The sequence below is a fragment of the Haemorhous mexicanus genome, chromosome 3 (genome assembly GCF_027477595.1).
Source record: "Haemorhous mexicanus isolate bHaeMex1 chromosome 3, bHaeMex1.pri, whole genome shotgun sequence".
Lineage (NCBI taxonomy): Eukaryota > Metazoa > Chordata > Aves > Passeriformes > Fringillidae > Haemorhous > Haemorhous mexicanus.
The window spans coordinates 114,554,738-114,574,182 of record NC_082343.1 but is presented as its reverse complement, the minus strand read 5'-3'; the positions used below and the strand labels follow the sequence as shown (position 1 = coordinate 114,574,182).

The following is a 19,445-nucleotide window of genomic DNA, read 5'->3' as shown; positions in this document are numbered from 1 at the left end:
TTTCATGGGGTTTCAAGGTGCTACCTGGAGATCTGTGATTTTTGCTGCAGACTTCATGAAATTTCAGTTCAATTTGGATTTTTCCTGATGTCTGGTCTGCGTCCCACCACTCCCCCAGAGAATAATTTTTAAGATTTTCATTAGAAACTGATTCAAGCTCTTGCCTCACTTTGTGTTTGAAGTATTTTGCCCTGCATGACTTAATTAGGTCAGAAGAAATAAGCAGCAGGCCTCTGCCCCACTGTTGCATTCAGCATCATTAGTGTTTGTAACTTGCTCTGTTATTATCCAAGAAGAGTTGCACAATTATTTTTATTTCAGTATATAATGCAATTTAGCCTACTGAAAAGAGAGGGAGGGCAAAAAAAACCCCCAGCACTGATTGTATATCCCACAGGACTTAATTAGTTCACAGCTTCAAGAATGCACTGGATAATGGGAAGGCATGAATTAAATAATAAAAGGGAAAAGAAAAGTTCTAATGCTCACTCAGTACCTGTCCACTTCCACCTTGGCTGCATAATGAGACGTCAGCTCTGGTGACACTGATGGGATGTGCAGAACACCCCAAAAGCACAAGGAGAGGATGCTCATGGGAGGGTTTGACCAGGCTGGGATGGCTCTGAACCCATTATGCTTAGTGAGCCTTCCCATTATTATTCCAGATCGCTGGACCAGACCTAATCATGATGCAAACATGCTGCTGGAGCAGCTCTTCCCTGCTCCCACTCCCCCTCCTCTGCTGGCCCACATGGCTGATGGAATATTTGGCAGAGGGCCGACACCACATATTTAGTCAGCCCTAGGGAAGTTGAACTGGTATCCCAGTGAATTCCCTGCAACACAACCCTCAAAGGGTCCCTGTTCAGGGGTAGGGGGTTAATAAAAAATATCTTGCCAGATAAAAATGCCATCCTGGATTATGGCTCTGCCTGGGTGTGCTGCACTGCTTTCAGTTTGTTTTCAACAGATATTGAGATTTAAGGGGTGGCTTAGAGTATTGAGGATCTGTGAATTCTTAGCTTGGTGGCTGATGCAGGGATAACCGTTTTGTTCATTTCTCATGAAAGAAAAAAAATAGAAACCCCCACAATGGCCATGCCTGAGATATATAAAGTCACCTCAAAAATCCTTTCTGTTCAGCTCCTACTTAATATGATCAGGACTAGATCTTCAAATCCCTTGGATTCCTCTGCAGGTCTTAGAATCATTCCTTTCCTTCTTTTTTTTCAGCCTTTTTTTCCTTACTTACCATCTCTCTTGATGCCAAAGTATTTGGAGGTGAGGGAAGTTATGAAATGGTTTCATTTCATTGAGTGGTGGAGATATTTGGTGATTTACAAAGGCAGAAAAACCTAGGCAGCTTTCAGGGGGCATGGAAGGGTCTTTGGCAGCCCAGGGCACTCTGGGCATAAAGGACTGTTACTTTATTACTCACAGCAGGACTCATGAAAGGTCATAGATTGGTTTGGGTTGGAAGGGACATTAAAGATTATCTCATTCCACCCCCCTGCCATGGGCAGGGACAGCTCTTGGGCATGTTCTCCATCTCTGAGGGTTACAAGTGATGGGAAGTGACTCTTCTCTTTTACTCTCATTTTAGACCTCATGTTGTGTGACTGTTTGATGGGTGCATTTTTGGGGGTGAAGGGCTCAAACTTGGCAGTCCATGAGGAAAACCACCACAGCAGGCTGAGGGTAGTTAGGCAAGGCAGGGATCATAGAGTCACAGAAGGGTTTGGGTTGGAAAGGATCTCAAAAAGATCATCTAGTCCCAATCCTCCTGCCATGGGCAGAGACACCTTCATCTAAACCAGGTTGCTCCAAGCCCCATCCAGCCTGTCTTGAGCACTGCCAGGAATAGGGAAGAAACAGAGCAGATTCCAGTTTGATATGGAATTTGTTTGGAAGGGGATAATAAAACAGCTGTTCTGTTTTATTCTCTTCTCCACTTGAAGAAGAACTATGGTGCAATAGATATTTAATTCCTGTGTATCTATTTAGAGAGTACAAACTCAGAACACTTTATCTGGCCATGGGGATCAAAACTTGCTGAGGTTTGGGAATAGTTTCATTGGATTTATTAGCAAGTATCCTGATAGAACCTGACTTTATGTTGTCTTGGGCTGTGAGTAGAGTTCCTGGGTCCTTTGGCAGTGCAACCAGCCAAAAATAGCCATGTCACACAGGATGACACATCAGAAGTAGGACTAGCTGAACCTGTTCTACAATATTTTTTTGTGTTTTTTCATAAATATGCAGTTTTAACAACCCAGCAAGCCTACCTCTTGCATCTCCAAATTCCCTGTTTTCTTAACTCAATATCTTGGTCACAACAAGTGAAATTTTCAACACAGTGTTATTTTCAGAAGGAGGTGAGGAGGGCAATAAAACTCACCAGATCCTCACAGAAAAGGAGTGGAACAGTCCATTAAAAAAAAAAAAACTAATTAAAAAAAAAGCCACAAAACCAGTCTTGGGGTGTGGAGGCTGCTGGAGCAGAGAGGACCATCTGCAGGGTTGTTAAGTTGTAGAGAACCAAGATGGGCTCCCCAGTATCCACAGGCAATGTGAAGAGATAGATGGTTGACCCGAGCCTGTGTCAGGCAAGGATTGATGCCACTATCAGCCCCAGTGCCTTTGCAATGATTTTTTAAAAAATCTCTGATAGAGTGTGTTATCTAGTTACTGGCACGAGGGCAATGGCCTGGAGGCAGCAGGGAGGAGGGGGGGAGGAAGAAGGAAAGGAGGAGAGAGAGAGAGGGAGAAAGGAAAAAAAAAAAAGGTCATTCCAGGAGGACAATCTCTGTTGGACTAAATGAGAAAATAAGGGCCTTGCTCTGGAAAGGGATGGTAAATAAGTAAATAAATAATAGGAAAAAGGGGCTGCTAGGTGTGTAAGGAAAGGATAAGTAAAATTGCTTCTCTGTTTTTCTTGCTTTCTTTTTTTCTTTTTGTTTCTTTTTTTATCTTTTTTTTTAATTTCTTTCTTCATTTCTTTCTCTTTTTTTTTTTTTTTTTTTTTTTACCCTTCCTTTTAATGGGTTCAGCCTTGGGCTGCAATGGGAGATTTAGGAGTTGTGCTTGTGGTGTGGTTTTATTTTCCCTTAACTTTTTGCTTCCTGATTTGAGGTTTAACTGTTTCCTCTCCTGCTGTTAGATGAAAAATTAAAGACTGAACTGTAACTTTCTCTTTTTCTCCCCCACATTGTGAGAAGCCTCTTCTTTTTATTTCCAATCCCACCATCTTTCTAATGTCTCTGAGGAGATTACTGCTTGAATTGTAAGTGGCTTTCAGGGAACACTCTTCTCCTCACCACTCACAGAGCTTCCTGAGAGGTGCATTGGAAGTTGTCCCCAGGATATCCTGGGATGGAATGCCACAACCCCCAGGATGGGATGCCAGCCCCTGTAATCCAAAGCACCTCAAAGCTTTTCTGTATGCATCTAAACAAACCTGTGTGAAATCAGAGCTGAACACTGCATAGTTTAATGAGAGCTGTTTTCCTTTTCCCACTTCCATTTATCCCTGCTCCCAACCTTTAAGAGAAACAGACTTGGAGTGAAAAGCACCATTTTGGAAGTCCTGCTCCAAGGACCTTCTTGGACAAAGGAAGGCTCCAATACAGGTCAGGAGGGTGTGGGGAAGCTCCTGAGTGACTGTGGGCTTGGGTCCTCTCCTCTTGCTCCCAGGCCCTTGCACAGAGTCTTGTTGCCACTTTTCTGTTTAATTATGACAGAAACTGTAATTTACTCCTTCAGCAATTCAGCTTTTTGGAGGGGAAAGATTGTCTGTGTTTGGAGCCATGGCTTTGGCTCTCCATCTGGGGGACTTGGTGTCACAGAATGGTTTGGGTTGGAAATGTCCTTAAAAGGTGTAGATCCTTCCACCAGACTGGGTGTCTCAAAGCCCTGTTCCACCTGGCTTTGTGTCCTTGCAGGAAGGGAGTGGGAATTTTGGATGCCTGGGACTGTGCTGGGGCATTCAGCCTTGGGCTCTGGGTGAAATTGGAGGAATCCTCGTGCCTTCTCCATCTCATCTTGAATTTAATGGGAAAAGGGCTGAGCAACCTTGAAACACACCTAGCCCAGGCTTGATCTGCATTGGAGCATGGCTTAACATATCTGATGGTCTTGTGTCGTTTTTGAGACAGAGGCAATACAAAGCAGCACACTCCATTTTCAGAAGGCTTCAAACTGATTTTATTATACATGCATGCTTTTTGTACATTCTTACAAAACTCATAAGTTTACACTTTACTCATTGGTCACGAGAGACAAACTAAGTGCTCATTGGAATAGGCAGTTACAGATTTCTCTTATTTATCCTTCTTTCTTTCTTGGTTTCCATGTCAATGACCTTGGTAGAAAATTCTTTCAGGGGTAAACATGGATCCCCTTATCAAACTTCTCTCTGGCTCACAGAAGTCACTGTAAAACCTCTTCCACAGCCTTGTCCTCGTTATGGTGTGATGTGGGATAAAGATGTGGCCTTTCAGCCCCTTGTGTCCCTAACAAAGGACTCTGTCACCCTCTGACTGTGTCCTCTCCCCAGTCCCACCCAGGGCAGCACTGTGGGGTGGATGCTCCACACGGTGCTTTCAGTGTATCAGAGGCATTGGCTGACCTACAACTCCTTCCCAAATGTTTCTGGGGTCTGGCTCAGCACCCAGCAAGGACTGGGCATGTGGGGAACCCTCTACTGAAATTTGGGAGATTTCAGTGGCATAGTCTTGGCCTGAGTGGGATCATTGAAGGGATTCTTGATGTGGTTAGGCCATGGATGTAGTTCTAAAGTTCTGAGTCTGGTGGCTGTCCTCTGCCCATGAGGGCCCAGACCAGGTGTCCCACCCCATCCACAAGAAGTGAGAAGAAGTCTTGGATAAAGTGTGTGGGAGGGGAACACAGTTATGATATATTTCTTTGGGGAAAAAAAATCAATCCTGTGGATAACAAAAGACTGAAAATTTGATCTTTTAACAAACTGCTGGTAGTGATGGAGACACAATCATCTTGCACTATGATTTCTTCTGTGCACAGAGTTTAGAGTGAGGAATAAAGAAAGGACAAATATTATTTGTTGTTCAGGGTTTTTAAAAGTTTTTTTTCCTGGTTTTGTTGCTGTTGGTGCTATCACAACATTTAGCATAGACTAAAAATGTGAACTAGGTGTACAGCTAGAGGAAAAAACAAATATAAAGTAGGGAGATTTCAGTTCAGAGAACGTTTTTAATAACTTAAAAAAAAAAAATGCTGCAGCAGGAGGGAAAACCAGAGCTCTTTGCCATGATGAATCTACTCGAGGCTTCCCCCTGTCTCTAAGGAAGGGGTTAATTTGATGTGGCTGCCAGTAAAAGCAAGCTGTTTTCGTGATGAGCCTGTAATAGCCGGGTGATAGACTGGCTTAACAACCGCTCGCTAAATGCTGGGTACCACCCCCTGATTGGCAGCTCCCTAAGTGGAAGCCCCTCGTGTCCAATCTGTCCTCCTGAATTGCTGCAGAGCAAAGGACTTCATTAAGGGATTGTGAGGGGACCTCCTAAAAATCAGCAAATAATTATGCTGGGGAGGAGAGGAGGAGACTGGGAGCTCTGTGGTCCCCGTGAAGAAAAGCAGACTGCCAGGGCAGGGAAGCATCAGGTGAAGTGGGTGCTATAAACACTTATGCTGGGTCTTCTCAATAAAGCTCAGTTTAGCCCTGTCTATGACTTAAACAAAATATTCCTGGTCAGCTCCCTGGGTGGTGGAGGGCTGGGAGCTGTTAGCTCATATTCAGTTAAATTTCAAATGTCAGAGCTCGTTAGTGGTGATTTTAGCCAAAGACAGTTTGTGAGGAGCTGGGTAAATTTGAACTTCCTCAAATAAAATTGAGGAAAGAGATTGCTGTTTTGCTTATTGATTTATTTTCCTGCTTTCACACATCTTCTCTGGGTCTGGGATTCTGATCAAGGGTCAGGCTCAGCTTCACCTACTTAGGGGTCACAGTGCTCCCTCTTTCACACACACTCTTGCTCTTTCATTCTCAAATTTAACCTTTATTTGCAGTTTTTCCTCCTTCCTTCACCTGTGTTTGGTGAGTAGAAGATGCAATTTTTGCTTTCAGTGTTGAAGGGAGATTTTCCCTGAGCTCACCAGTAAACCCTGGAGGGCAGGCAGAGGAAGGCAGCACAGATAATTCTGTGGTGAACTTAGGTTAGATATTTGGGAGAAATTCTTCCCTGTGAGGGTGAGGAGACCCTGGCACAGGTTCTTAAAGAAGCTTGGGCTACCCCATCCCTGGAAGTGTTCCACACCAGATTGAATGGGTCTTGGAGCAACCTGGTCTAGTAAGAGGCGTCCTTTCCTCTGGCAGAGAGTTAGATCTAAGTGGTCTTTAAGGCCCTTTCTTGCCCAAACCAGTCTGTGATTGCATGATTCTCTGAAATGAATTGCTTCAGAAGAAGTTGGGCAGTCAGTGTTGTTCTGCAGTGACTTTTTGGGAGCCCTAATGGGGTGAGTCAGGGAATGGAGCCACTGAGCTAAAAATGTGGCTTCAAAGCCGAGATGGCCCAGACAGTCCTGCAGAAATTGAGTTTTTTCCATGCTGAAAGGACTGAAGATGCTGTTCACTGGCATGGCTCCAAGCCAGTGCTCAATTTCAGATCTGGAGGAGGGAGTTTCTGGTAGGTACATGAAGGGTTTGAATACAGGTATCATGGGTAACAATTCTGGGTGGATTTCTCCAGGTGCTGATAGCTGCATTTCCACTTTTACCTACATCCCTTTGTGTGTGTGTGTGTGCATTGGGATGGTATCCAACTCTCTCCAAAACAAAATTCACCCTTGGAATATTACTCAGCACATATCTGCATCCTTTAGCATTTGTATAAATTCAGATACTGGGGTAAGGATGTGCCAGCAGGGACCCTTGGGTAGAAGGACCCTGGGTTTCATATCCTGCCAAATGTTTTACAGGCAGACAAGCCTGTGTGTGTGGGAGGCAGAGAGTGAAGGCCATGGAGTGTATTTTTGCAGGGGATCTGTATTCCCAACAAAGATGAGCTGTTACAGCCCTGTTACAGACAGAGAGATGTCTTTACAGCTCAAACAGCAGCAGTTTGTGCTTTCAACTCAAAGGCTCCTCAGTTCAGAGGGCAGTGTGCTGGTGGGGAGGTTCTCTCTCACGATAGGCTCTCATCTTTGCTGATTTGAATGAAGTTTGGGCTAAAATCTCCTGAAATGACAAGAACAGTTACTGACGTGCGTGATGCTCTCTTCAGTGGAAGAGTTCTCATTCAGGCCAAGTGGTTCAAAGTGCACTAAATTAACTTCAGCTGCCTTCTGGCTTCTGTTGTGGGGCTGTCTGCACCCCTGAAATCATCTTCTGTGTGCCACTGTGATCTCAAACTACTGAAAAAAAATTAAAATTAAATAGATGGAAGTGCTGTTGCATCGAGAAGTGGTTCTAATTTTAGCTACATAAAATAAATGTATTAAAGTGTACATACCTGCTGCAGACATGTTCTCATTTTGAAGGCGTCTTGTGGCGGGAATGTTCTGCCCTCTTTGTGCAGCTCCTTGTGCAGTAGGGTGGGAGGCTTTATCTGGATTTATCAGAGTTAAAGAGACACCCCTGACTGCAGGAAAATGGCATGGATGTCACCAGTGTTCTAAATGCCACTCAGTGCTCAGAATCCCAGGAACTGGGAACTGGCAAATTCAGCTTGGAGTGACAGGACAAAGGTGGCCTTTGCTGGGGTGTGACATCGTCCTTGCCCCCATAACCCCGTGGTACCCTGTTGCTTCTGTGACCTTTTCTGTACCAGTCCCATCTTCACCTTTTTACCTTTGTGGCAGATAAGTGTTTCTGATGATGACAATAAAGATACCACGAAGCACTTTTATTCTTGGTTGCCCCATCTGGGCTGCGCGTTTGATCCGAAGGGCCGGCGTTCCAGTCAGATTGCACTATCAGATGGAGCTGGCTCTATTTCCTGCATTATTCTTCCTGGCTGTACCACATTATGCAATTATGTTTGCATTTAAACCTGAGCACTTACCTGTAATGATGCTGTGGCTCAGTACACGATACATTAGAGCAGCAGATAATGCACACAGATAGGCTGAGGGCAGCATGTTGTTGATGTGCTAAAGCTAAACAGGACACTGAGTTTGAAAGCGGGCTCTGAAAGCTCGCAGCTTGGGAGGAGCTGCTCCAAAAGCTCACATTGCTGAAATGACAGCTGTGCAGGGTGAGATTCTCTACCTGAGGGGCAGGTGCAGGATTGTTTCCATTGCAGAAGTCAGACACTAGCACTGTTGGCCACTGCCACAACTTCTGCAGTAGCAGGAAAGCCTTGGAGTTCCAAATCCTGCCTCCCTGTAGCACAGTGTGAGGTGAAATGATTATTTCAAGATTTAAAGGAAACTTAGAGGAAGGCTGGAGATTAACTTTTTAAAAGGGCTTGGAGTAATAGGACAAGGGGTAGTTGCTTTAAGCTAAAAGTGTTTTTAGATTAGATATTGTGAAAAAATACTTTGCTAAAGGGTAGCGATGCCCTGGCACAGGTTTCCCAGAGTATCTGTCACTGCTCAATCCCTGGCACTGTCCAAGGCCAGGCTGGACAGGGCTTGGAGCAACCTGGGATGGTGGAAGGTGTCCCTGCCCATGGCAAGGGGTGGAACAGGATAAGCTTTAAGGACCCTTCCAACCCAAACCTTTCCAATTTTATGATGAACCTTTGGGAAGTGACTGTGTCTCTGCTGCTGGCCAAGCCCTTTACACTTCATTACCCCTGCAATCATCCCTGTGATGCAGTGATAATTATGAATGTTGCTGCTCTGCATAGGATCTTACCCTGGGTAGATGGTCATGCCCAGCAATAATCAATGGCCCTGACTCTTGGGCTGAGGAGATGTGGTTGCAATTAAGGCAGAATCAACATTTGTCCTTGGGTTGTGTGGTTTTGCTGTCTGGTTGCTGTATTTTATGCATAGGACAGACCAAGCTGTAGCCTAAACACAGTTTGCTCTCTTCCAAGCACTTTTAAGTCTTTGCCTGGTAAATCACTGCAAACCCCCTGCAAGCAAGCCAATGGAGATGGTTTGTGTATCAACTCACCTGTATTCCCAGTGCTTCCATGGGAGCTGTGGGAAACTCAGAGGCTGGATCCCACACTGGTGCTCTGACCTTCTCAGCTGACTCTAAAACAAACAGAGTTCCACCTCAAACTGAGGAAGAACTTCTTTACACTGAGGGTGTCAGAGCACTGAACAGCTGCTCAGGGAGGGTGTGGAGTTCCCTCTCTGGAGACATCCCAAACCCACCTGGATGAGTTCCTGTGTCACCTGCTCTGGGTGACCATGCCTTGGCAGTGGGGTAGGATTAGATGATCTCCAGAGGTCCCTTCCATCCCAAACATCTCTGTTATTCTGTTGATCTTCCTCCCTGATCCAAAAAAGCCATCATCAGCTCTCCCTGGCACTGTTGGGTGGATGAGCCTCACTCCTCCCACCCCATTTACTGTAGCAGCCATTCAGAAATCCTGCTTGTTGACACATAAGGACATAATTTGGTTACTTTTCCTGCAGGTGGTCGGCAAATTGTTGAGCTAATCTTTGCATTTGCAATATTTGCTCTAAGATTAGTAAGTGTAACTCAAGCTCATTCAATTGGGAGACAATATTTGCACAGTGCAAAGGCTAACACAGTCACCAGGCTTGGTTATCCTGCTTGTGTAAACAACTTGATGCTGTAATTTTCTCATTACCATTAAATTGCTGTTTTTAATTTGTCTCAGAAGCCTCCATAGTTTGAGAAATGGCTGGTTTAGAGAGATGTATAAATTATTTGTGCCCTTTAACAGTGCTCTGGAAAGGAAAACCCAGTCCTGTTGTATCTAAACTGGAAGGTAGCACTGAATTCCTCAATGTGTTTGCACTGAGGATTTTCAGCAAGTTGGGCTTAAAACTCTGTACTAGCATAGTTTCCTCTATAATAAATAATCAGTCTCTGACTATCATGCTGTAAATGAACATTGTGAAGATTCTTGTGAATTAACAAGGAGTTACAAGAAAATACACATTCTGTCAAACAAGGCTCTTCATGTTCTCCAAGACAGTTCCTCTGCTTCCCAGGGCATTTTCTTTAATATTTGAAATTGAGATTTCTGATTTTAGGCTCATCCTCCCACCATGGCCCTAGAGACCTAAGGACAGCACTTTGTTCTCATATGAGTATGGTAAAGAGACAGGGACCTTCCCAGAGTTCTCAGGGTTTGTTTAATTATGGAGTGGAGTTTAATTATAGAGTTAATAGTGTTCATATCCCTGCATTATTTGGTATTTCACATTGAATTTGGGTGAGTTTTGTTGCCTGTGTGTACAAAGATGGCTCATTTATACCTGGGATATGCCCCCTGACAACAGTGATGCCTTTCCAGTATCCTCTCTATAAAAGCACCATTAGATTTAGCTAATCCTCCTTGTTCTTAATTAAATACTTCTGGAGCAAGGAGCCTTACCTTCTGTGCTTCAAAATTGCAGTGATTACTCCCCTGCTGAATAAACCTTTTTTTTTTTTTTGTGGTTGTTTTTTAAGTGGCTTTTCTGGTTTTGTTTGTTGTTTTTTTTTTTTTAAACAGGAATCAAGCTGTTTCTCATGCCATTGTCCAGTTGCAAACTGGCTTGAGACTGACTTGTGCCATGGCCTCTGACCTCCAAAACTGCCCACTCATTTTTTTCCTGAACTAATCAGCTCGATGAACTATTTACAGTTGGCTTTTGGGTCTTCTCGCTGCTTCTGTGGCTGCCCCTGTCTGAGTAATTAATGATGCTGTGGCTTGTTTATGGTCTTGAGTTACTAATGCTCTTGGCTGCAAATGCATTTTTACCTCTGGGACGTGCCAGTTTCCTGGTTCTAGTCCCACCTCACCAGCCCAGGTCAATTTTTTGTGTGTAAACAGATTTATCCTCTAATAGTTTGGGAGAGACTAGAGTCATTCATCAGTCCCATAGAGAACATGCCCAGCCAGATTCTTCCCTTCTTGTGCCTGTGCAACTCAGCAGAAGTCAGAAAGATTTCTGCAGGACAGCTAAAATTAAAAGAAATAAGGAAAAGGGAAAAATAATCCTTTCTTTTTAGCTCAGGGTATAAGCAGTCTCAGTTAAAAATAAAGGTACTGGATAGTGCATCACATGTTCAGCCATGAACCCAGCCCTGATCCTTGCTGTATCACTGCTTTGGGATTAATTTAAGAGGGACCTGGTGGGATAATCCCACCTGCATTTTAAAGCTGGAGTAGTGGGTAAAGTGAAGTTACACAGCAGCAGATGAGGCAGACAGTGATAAAAAATATCAGCTTGTGGCCTTGGAAATGATTTTTTGGGTTGTGTTCCAGGCTTGTCCTGTCTCAGTCAGTCATGTCAAGAATGCTAAATCATAAGGGAGAACTGAGCTTGTCTCTGGAAACCTGTTCCAGCCTCTCCATGCAGGTATATTCAGAAGCATTCTGCTCATTTCCATGCTTGGTTTATTTATAGCTACAGTTCCTTCCAGGCTTCTTGGGGAGAATATTGTCTTTTGGCATAAATGATTAATTTTTTCACAGTTTATAGTTCTCTAGATATGTTGCTTTCTCCTTTTTTTTTTGTTGTTTTTGTTTTGTTTTGGTTTTTGTTTGTTTTTGTTTGTTTGTTTTTTGAATGTGTCTAAGGCTACTTCCTTAGTGATTTGTCATTTGAGCACAATAATTTCTGCCATTTTTGGAAGCATTTATTTCACAAATCAGAAGAAGACAATCCCATTATCTCTCTACCTTTGTTGCCCAGTTTGGTTACCAGTGGCTGCTCAGGTTACCCATGGATGGGATTTTTGGGGTGTCCTTAGCAGGGCCAGGAGTTGGACTCAATGATCCTTGTGTGACCCTTCCAACTCTGGATATTCCATGATTCTATGAAATGGAAGTGATAAAGGTGAATGTGGTGCTTTCACTGGGAGGACAGAAGTAGATTTTCCATTTCAAACTTTTCCAGGGGTTCTCCTCTCTCTCTTACTTTCTTCTCCCTCACATTCAGCTTGGAAATGTCTCAAACAATGGCCTATTTGGAACACTGTGGTGATGTGCACATGAACAAAAGTCCCTTCTGGTGTTGCTGAGCACATTTTAGGATCCACTAGACTCCTTTGGCACTCTGATTTCCTAAGAGACTCAGTACAGGCTGCTTAAATATTTGAAGGCAGCTTCTCTGGAATTGCTGGATGTGCAAGAGAAACACTGGTACAACTACAAATACTGGTAATTCTTAATTTCTGGATCTCTGGCTGTCTTTTTTTTTTTTTTTTTTTTTTTTTTAATTAGCCTATTTGGAATGGGCAGGGCAGGGTTTGCCTAAGAAGTGTTCCCAGTGTGCTGGTTTGCAGCTCTTTCCTGGTTGGTGTTTGTACCTGTAATGAGCATTAGGTGGTACCTTCTGTCCTGAGACTTCTTGGAGAACCCTTGGGAAATTTAGCCTGAAAAATCATAGAATAATTTACATTGGAAAAGACCTCCAAAATCATCAGGTCCAACCATTCCCCCAGCACTGCCAGGGCTACCACCAAGCCATGTCCCCAAGTGCCACATCTATGTGTTTTCTGAACATAACTTTTGAACTTCCAGAGATGATGATCCCACCACTTCCCTGATTAGCTTGTTCCTTGACCATCTTCAGCCTGGCCATTTATTGATTTCATAGCACAGAAACTTAAATTCTACTAATTTCTTTTTGGAAGTCAAAATCCATATATTTGTCCATGAAAAGAGGCTTGGTTCTTAGCAGAGAGAATATTTTTTTTTAGCTTTATACTTGTTTTTGCACAGTATAAGATATTTTCTGTTCTCTTTGGGATTGCCCCATTCCATCTTTCCCACAAAACTGTGTATATGCCTTCATTGTCTCAGTGAGCAAAATTCTTATACACTACAGGGAGTGAAAAGACAATTGCAAAGGTCCTCTGGTTTTGGTTTATATAGAAAGAGCACTTTCTTTTATACTGAGTGGTGAAGTGCAGGCAGGAGGCTGTTCTTAAAGACCAGGATGAATGAGAATCCTGAAATTGTCTTGGGGATGCTGTTATACAGAGGAAGACCTCCCCATGCCAATTGAAATTCCATAGCTTTACAGTTGTGGTGAGTACTTTTCAGTTAATTTGGCAAAGGGTTAGAGGTGTGACAGGCAGGAGAGGCAGGGAATGATGACAAGAGACAGGTTCAGCTTCTTTGGGCACTGGGCAGCATTTTGCTCATTAATTCGACTGACTGTAGCAAATAACTTGCATTTGCATCCCTTTCAAGTATGTGTAGGAGGGAGGAGCCTGCACCAATTTGTCTGGTTTAATTATAGATGTTCTACCCACCTTCCTAATTGCTCCTTCATTAAGAAGTAGCTTGTTTCTTTTTTTCCCTAGGAGCTAAAGATAATCAACTTTTGTTTGTTTCTGTAAATATTTTTTTTCTGCCCTTGAGGAGGTAATTATTTCTATTGTTGCATGAAGATGGTGGCCAATACAGGAGGAATAATTAGAGCAGATGGCTGAAAATACTTCCCTTGTAAAAGACATCTAGTATAATAAAATACCTCCCCTTCTCTTTTGTCTCCTCCAAATACACGTTTTTCTTTCCTTCAGGTGGATGGGAGTTGGGTGAGGGGGTGTAAATCTTTTCCTGATGTATTAAACTGAGGAGCTGTTGAGAGTTCACAGCCTGGAAAGTGAGCTCCCCGCATCCATCACTGAAATTAAAGTGTTTTCAAATGTGGTGTGGAGTCCTGGGTGTGTGGCGTGGGGAAATCTGGGCTGCACTCCATCACTGGGAATGTTAACCTTGTCTCTCCGTGCTGACTGAGGACAGGAACACTTGCTCTCTGTACTTGCTGGTTAAATGGCAATCTGTCAGCACCAGGCTGCTCTCCTGGGTGTCAATCTCTGATGTGTGGGCAGCATTCCAAACTTTTGTTCATTCGTGGATGTTCTCACTGGGACAGGGGAACATCCTCCTGCTAAAGCTGGCAGGAACCACAGTGTGCTCTGTGTCCCATCAGCTGGGTCTGAGGAAAGGATAAAACTGTCTGCTGGGGCTGGAGTTTGTGGGAAAACCCTCCTGCATTCAGGATTCTCCCTCTGGCATGTCACAGGTGAACCCACAGCCCGGAATCATGGAATGGTTTGGGTTGAGAGTGACATCAAAGAACATATTCTTTCAAAACCCCTGCCATGGGCAGGGACACTTTCCACTATCCCTGATTGCTCCAAGCCCCATCCAGCCTGGCCTTGGACACTTCCAGGGATTGGGCAGCCACAGATCCTCTGGGAAACCTGTGCCAGTGCCTAACAGTAAAGAATTTCTCCTTAAATCTAGGGAAGAAGGGAGAATAGTGAGCACAGCAGGAAGCAGGGTCTGTCTTTAACTAAATCACTGCTTCTTGGTTTTGTTTTAAAATTTATTTTCTGATGAGAGGATGAAAACTCTTATCTTTGTGCCCATAATTGTTATTATAGACCTTTTCTGGGACTGTACTTGAAACAAATTTCACTTAACTAAGGAAATTGTAAAGTTATTCCAAAGTGTGATCAAATGATCTATTCTGTACCTAAACAGGAGTTTCTCAACCCTTTAAAGCCCAAACCTTGCATTTTGGAATCCTTCCCATTTGTGAATTGTTTACCAGCCTTGGTGGGAATTTAAGTTTTTCACTGTTATTTGTACAGTTGTTGCAGTCACTGCTGCTGTTTCTGAGCCCTGGCAGTCACAGGCACAAGCTGACAAACTGATCCTGAGATGTGTCCCCAAAGGCTGACAGAAAGGCAACCCCAGCCTGGCTGACAACAGCAGCAGCTAAAAAACATAAAATGGAAAGAAATCTGCCTGGAAAATGAAAAAAGAAGGTGCAGTAGGCAGGAAAGGGGGTTAAGGTGCTGAATTGCAAAGAGATTGTGTGTCTTTTATTGTATGTTACAAAAATGTTATTTTACTTTTACATAATTCATTAATTATTTTGAAGATATGATTGGGAAGGAAAAATTAACCTGTGTTACAACACAGTATGGCCCTGGTACACAAGGTTTGGGCTTGATATGAGTTGTGCATAGAATCCCAGAATATTCTGAGTGGGAAAGGACCTGCAAGAATTATTGGGTACAACTCCTGGTCCTCACAGGACACCCCAAAAATCCCATCAAGTCCCTGGGAGCTTTGTCCAAATGCTTCTGAGCTCCATGCAGCTTGGTGCTCTGATCTGGGAAACCTGTTCCAGTGCCCAAATTTCCTCTGGGTAAAAAACCTTTCCCTAGTAAATAAAATTTCCTGTGTGCATGACACATTCCAAATGGATGTCAGAGCTGGAAAGCACTTGCAGGACTCTATTCATTGAATTTTCAGGTCAGATCCCTTCCCAGCTCCTTCTGCTCTTTTGTGCCCCAGGAAGAACAATTGAGGTTTCTTAGGGATTCCCAATGCTGGTGATTTCCCACCCACAGGAGGTTTCTGCCCATATTTTGCAGGTTTGGCTCCCTACTGAGTTAATGCCATCTGCTGTGCTGGATTGAAAATGTGAAATGTTGCCAGAGTGGGTTTTCTATGGATGTGTGATGTGAGGGCACATCCTGCAACAGTTTGGGGGATGATTTTACCTGTTCAGTTCAGGTTATAATTGTTTATTTAACTTTTTACATTGCATAAAGCATACAACCAGAAGAGATTTGTGCCCCAATTTATCTACTGATTGTCACAAACCCTGCAGGATTGCAGCATCTTTGTTGTCTTGCTTCTCCTGTTAAACCTCGTTGAAATTGTCCACATTCAGAGGTGAGCTCTGACAGTGACACAGATGGCTGCAGAGATGTTGTGGTCTCATAAGCTCTGTTTCCTCCAAATCATCTTTCCAACTCTGGTGCACATTGAAGCCAGAGCGTGGAGCTGCCACCCCACTGCAGCAGCTGCTGCCAGCCAGCTCCAGCCTCACAGCTCAGGGTTTGTTTTATGCCAGCTCCTCTTTCTCCCATCCTGATTTTCCAGCTCCCTGCCATTTTTCCTGAAGCTGGAAAAAGCACAGGAGGAAAATGCCCAGCACCAGGGGCTGACACACAGCTTTCCCTGGCTCTGCACTTCCTTCTGGTTCATTCACCAAGCCCACGTGGGGTGAGCACTCAGCCACAACCCTGGCACCTGCAGCTGCTGCTGCTCTTCAGGCTGAGAATATTTCAATTAAACACCAGAGGTCAAATACAGGGTGCCAGGCAGGGGAAAAAATAGAAAAAGAGAGAGTTTTGCTTGTCTGAAAAATAAAAAAAAAAAATAGTGAGAGGGATGTTGTGAGTCTGTCATCAGCCCTGCTTAATGAGAGATGTGCAATTAATTTGTGTCTTAGTTGATGTTATTTTACCACGGGCTGCTTAAGTGGGACTGGATATAAACACCACCACCCTTCTGTAAAGGTTCTTAAAATTCTGTTGCAGCTGGAGATTGCACTGTGCTTTTCTCCCAGAAATCAGGGAGGATAATCACATGGGATTCACAAAGTTGAGGAAAATGTACTGGTGGCTCAGGGCAGGTGTCTCTTTCACTAAACTTGCATTAGACCACACCCTCTTCTCAAAAATCTTAAGGAGGTGCTCTTTCATCTTAGGGAAGGGTGCAGGACTGCAAGAGAAGAGTCACCAAACAAAATTGTTTGATGTCTTTCCTCAATCCCTACAGAGCTGCCTTCCCTCTAACCTCACTCTGTGCTCTGGTAATTTAAAGTGTGTTCCTTGAACAAACCCCCTTTTCTCCTCCTAAAAACAGATTCTTTGGATTTATTCTCTCTGTGGTAATGCAAGGATAGTACAAGTGATTATAAACAGTTCTTGGTCTTGTGTTTTTTAGATGATGTTCATCTGTTAAATTTTATTTATAAAGAGGAAAAAGTGATTTTACAATATTTTAAAAATATTGATTTTACAAATCAGAAATCACTTGAAAGACACACAGGCAGGTGGTGCACATGGCAGTGGACTAAGCCAGGCATTTTCTCACTGGAAACTTTTAGGTGTGGACTGGGTGGAAAAATAGAGAATTTTATGACCTTGATTAACTCATTTTCTCCCTCTATGAGGGTGGGGAGGCTCTGGTTGCCAAGAGAAGTTGTGGTTGCCCGATCCCTGGAAGTGTCCAAGGCCAGGCTGGATGGGGCTTGGAGCAATCTGGGATAGTGGAAAGTGTCCCTGCCCGTGGCAGGGGGTTGGAAGGAGTTGATCTTTTAAGTCCTTTCCAGCCCAAACAATTCTGGGATTCTGTAATTCCACTGTCAGGTATGATCACTGAGATTTTTGTGCCAGGTGGTGTTGGGAGAACTGAAGAGATATTGAGTCCTCTGAGAGGTGACAGCAGGAGCCAATCAAGCTCAGACACTGACATTGGGTAGAGAGAAGCTTAAATGAAGAACTAGAGTGTTTCCTAGTTTGAAATCCCTAGTTGCCATTTTAAAAGGAAAAAGTCAAATTCAGAAGAAGAATTTATTCTTAACTCTTGCAGGGCTTCTAATAACAGCTGATTAAGTGCTAACAAGTGGTGCTAGCAAGAAGGTCTGGTACATTCCTTACAGCCTTGCTTGCCCATGAGAGTTAGATGGAAAGTTCTGAGTGATTTCAGAAGGTCAGAGTGACTTCAGAGTGACTTAAAGGCACTCAGCAAACCAAATGTTCCTGTGGATCCCACCATTTCACAGCTACCTCCTCCAGTGTCATGCTGATAGCATTGGCAGCATTTGTGCTAGACAGGAATTTATGGAATTTGTAATTTTATGCTACAGTTGGCTTGATAAGCAGTGTATGCACCTTTCTGTGAACTGTCCCCTCCTCCGAGTTAAAAACGACCTTAATTAGCTGTTTTTCAGTGGATCTGTTGTATATTTTATGCAATCTGCTTCATAGCATTGTTAATGAAGAGTAATTCACAGCCTCTCTGGAAAGATAATGGGTAAAGGCATCTATCCTTCCAGCAGGAAATCTTTCCTAAATCTCTGAACTATATGAACTAATGAAAATTTAACTTGTCCTACTACACTTAGCAACTATGCAATAATTTTATTTTGGTAATGATGAAGTGGTTCACTCCCTCTGACACCAGTTCTAACTCCCAAGAATTTTTTACTGCCTTGTGTTTTAATGTAGTCACAGGCTTCACTCTGAACTGAATCAATTCTCTTTGTAGAGAAATCATAGAATAGATTGTAGAAAATCGCAGCATCCAGCCAGAGTGGATATCAACCCATTGTATCATTTAGCCTGGGAACCATCATTCGTTCCCTGGGGTAAATAATTAGAATAGTTTATAATTGTTTAAACAATTAGAGTGGTGTGGGTTAGAATGACCTTAAAGCTCATCTGAAGGTCCATGAGCAGGGACACCTTCCACTGGGCCAGGTTGCTCAGGGACAGCACCATGGGAAATATTCTATAAAACATCAGGCACACAAAACTAAACCTGAAAACAACAGAGTAAAAGAGAATAATGATCATAACACCCCCATTATTGATTCACCTCCACTGCAGCTCCCGAGCAAAAGCTTTAATGCACTCGATGGGCTCCATTTGAAAATGGAGTAACTCTGCTTTGCTTTTGTCTTGAGGTTATTCTTTCCACTGCTGTTTTGGATTAGCACAGCCCAGTGAGGATCACAAATATTTCCATGTCTGGTTTCCCCCCACTGCCTCAGAGGAGCTGAGGATTTTCTTGCTGGTTCACATATGAGGCAAAATAATATGTTTTGGATGTCTATGTCTACATTTGTGCATACACATCCAGGTAGAAATATTCACACCTTCTTCAAGAAATTCACCATCAGGGCCCTAAACAACCTGGTCTAGTGGGAGGTGTCACTGCCCATGGCAGGGGGACTGGAAGGAAATGACCTTTCAGGTCTTTCCAACCCAAACAATTCTGTGATTCTACAAAACCTTCACTGCAAAGTACATGCTTGAAGTTTAGAGGTGAGGAGGGACCTTTAAACTCAGGAATCACTTTACCACTGCACATCGTGGGTCAGTCTATTAGCAGTTTTCAAGTTATTCAGGGCTTTATTTGGAACTGCTGTTCTCACCCCCAAAGCAGAGGCAGTAATAACACCAGATAATCAGAGAAAGCTAAAAAGGTATTTGAGAGGAGGAATGTCTAAATGAGGATGAGTGGCAGGAGAGCCTTTAGGGAAAAAAAAAAAAAAACCTCTAAATCAAAATACTGCCTATCCAGCAGGATGTTTTCATTCTAAGCTCTTCAGGCTATTTTATGACATTGCCAGGAAACAGCAGTGCAGTTCTTCTTCTCGGGAGGCAGAGAGAGACACACACCAGGAAACCTGGTGCAAACCCTCATTCCCCAGACCAGAATGAGACAAGGGGCGACCCCAAATTGTGGCAGGCATTCCTGGAGGCCAAGCACCTCTCCAGTGCC

General features: G+C 43.5%; 1 protein-coding gene across 1 annotated transcript in view; it reads left to right on the top strand.

The window, feature by feature from the left end:
* Positions 1-19,445, top strand: part of PKHD1 (PKHD1 ciliary IPT domain containing fibrocystin/polyductin) — a 235,897-nt gene that overhangs the window by 57,839 nt on the left and 158,613 nt on the right. The window lies entirely within an intron of this gene.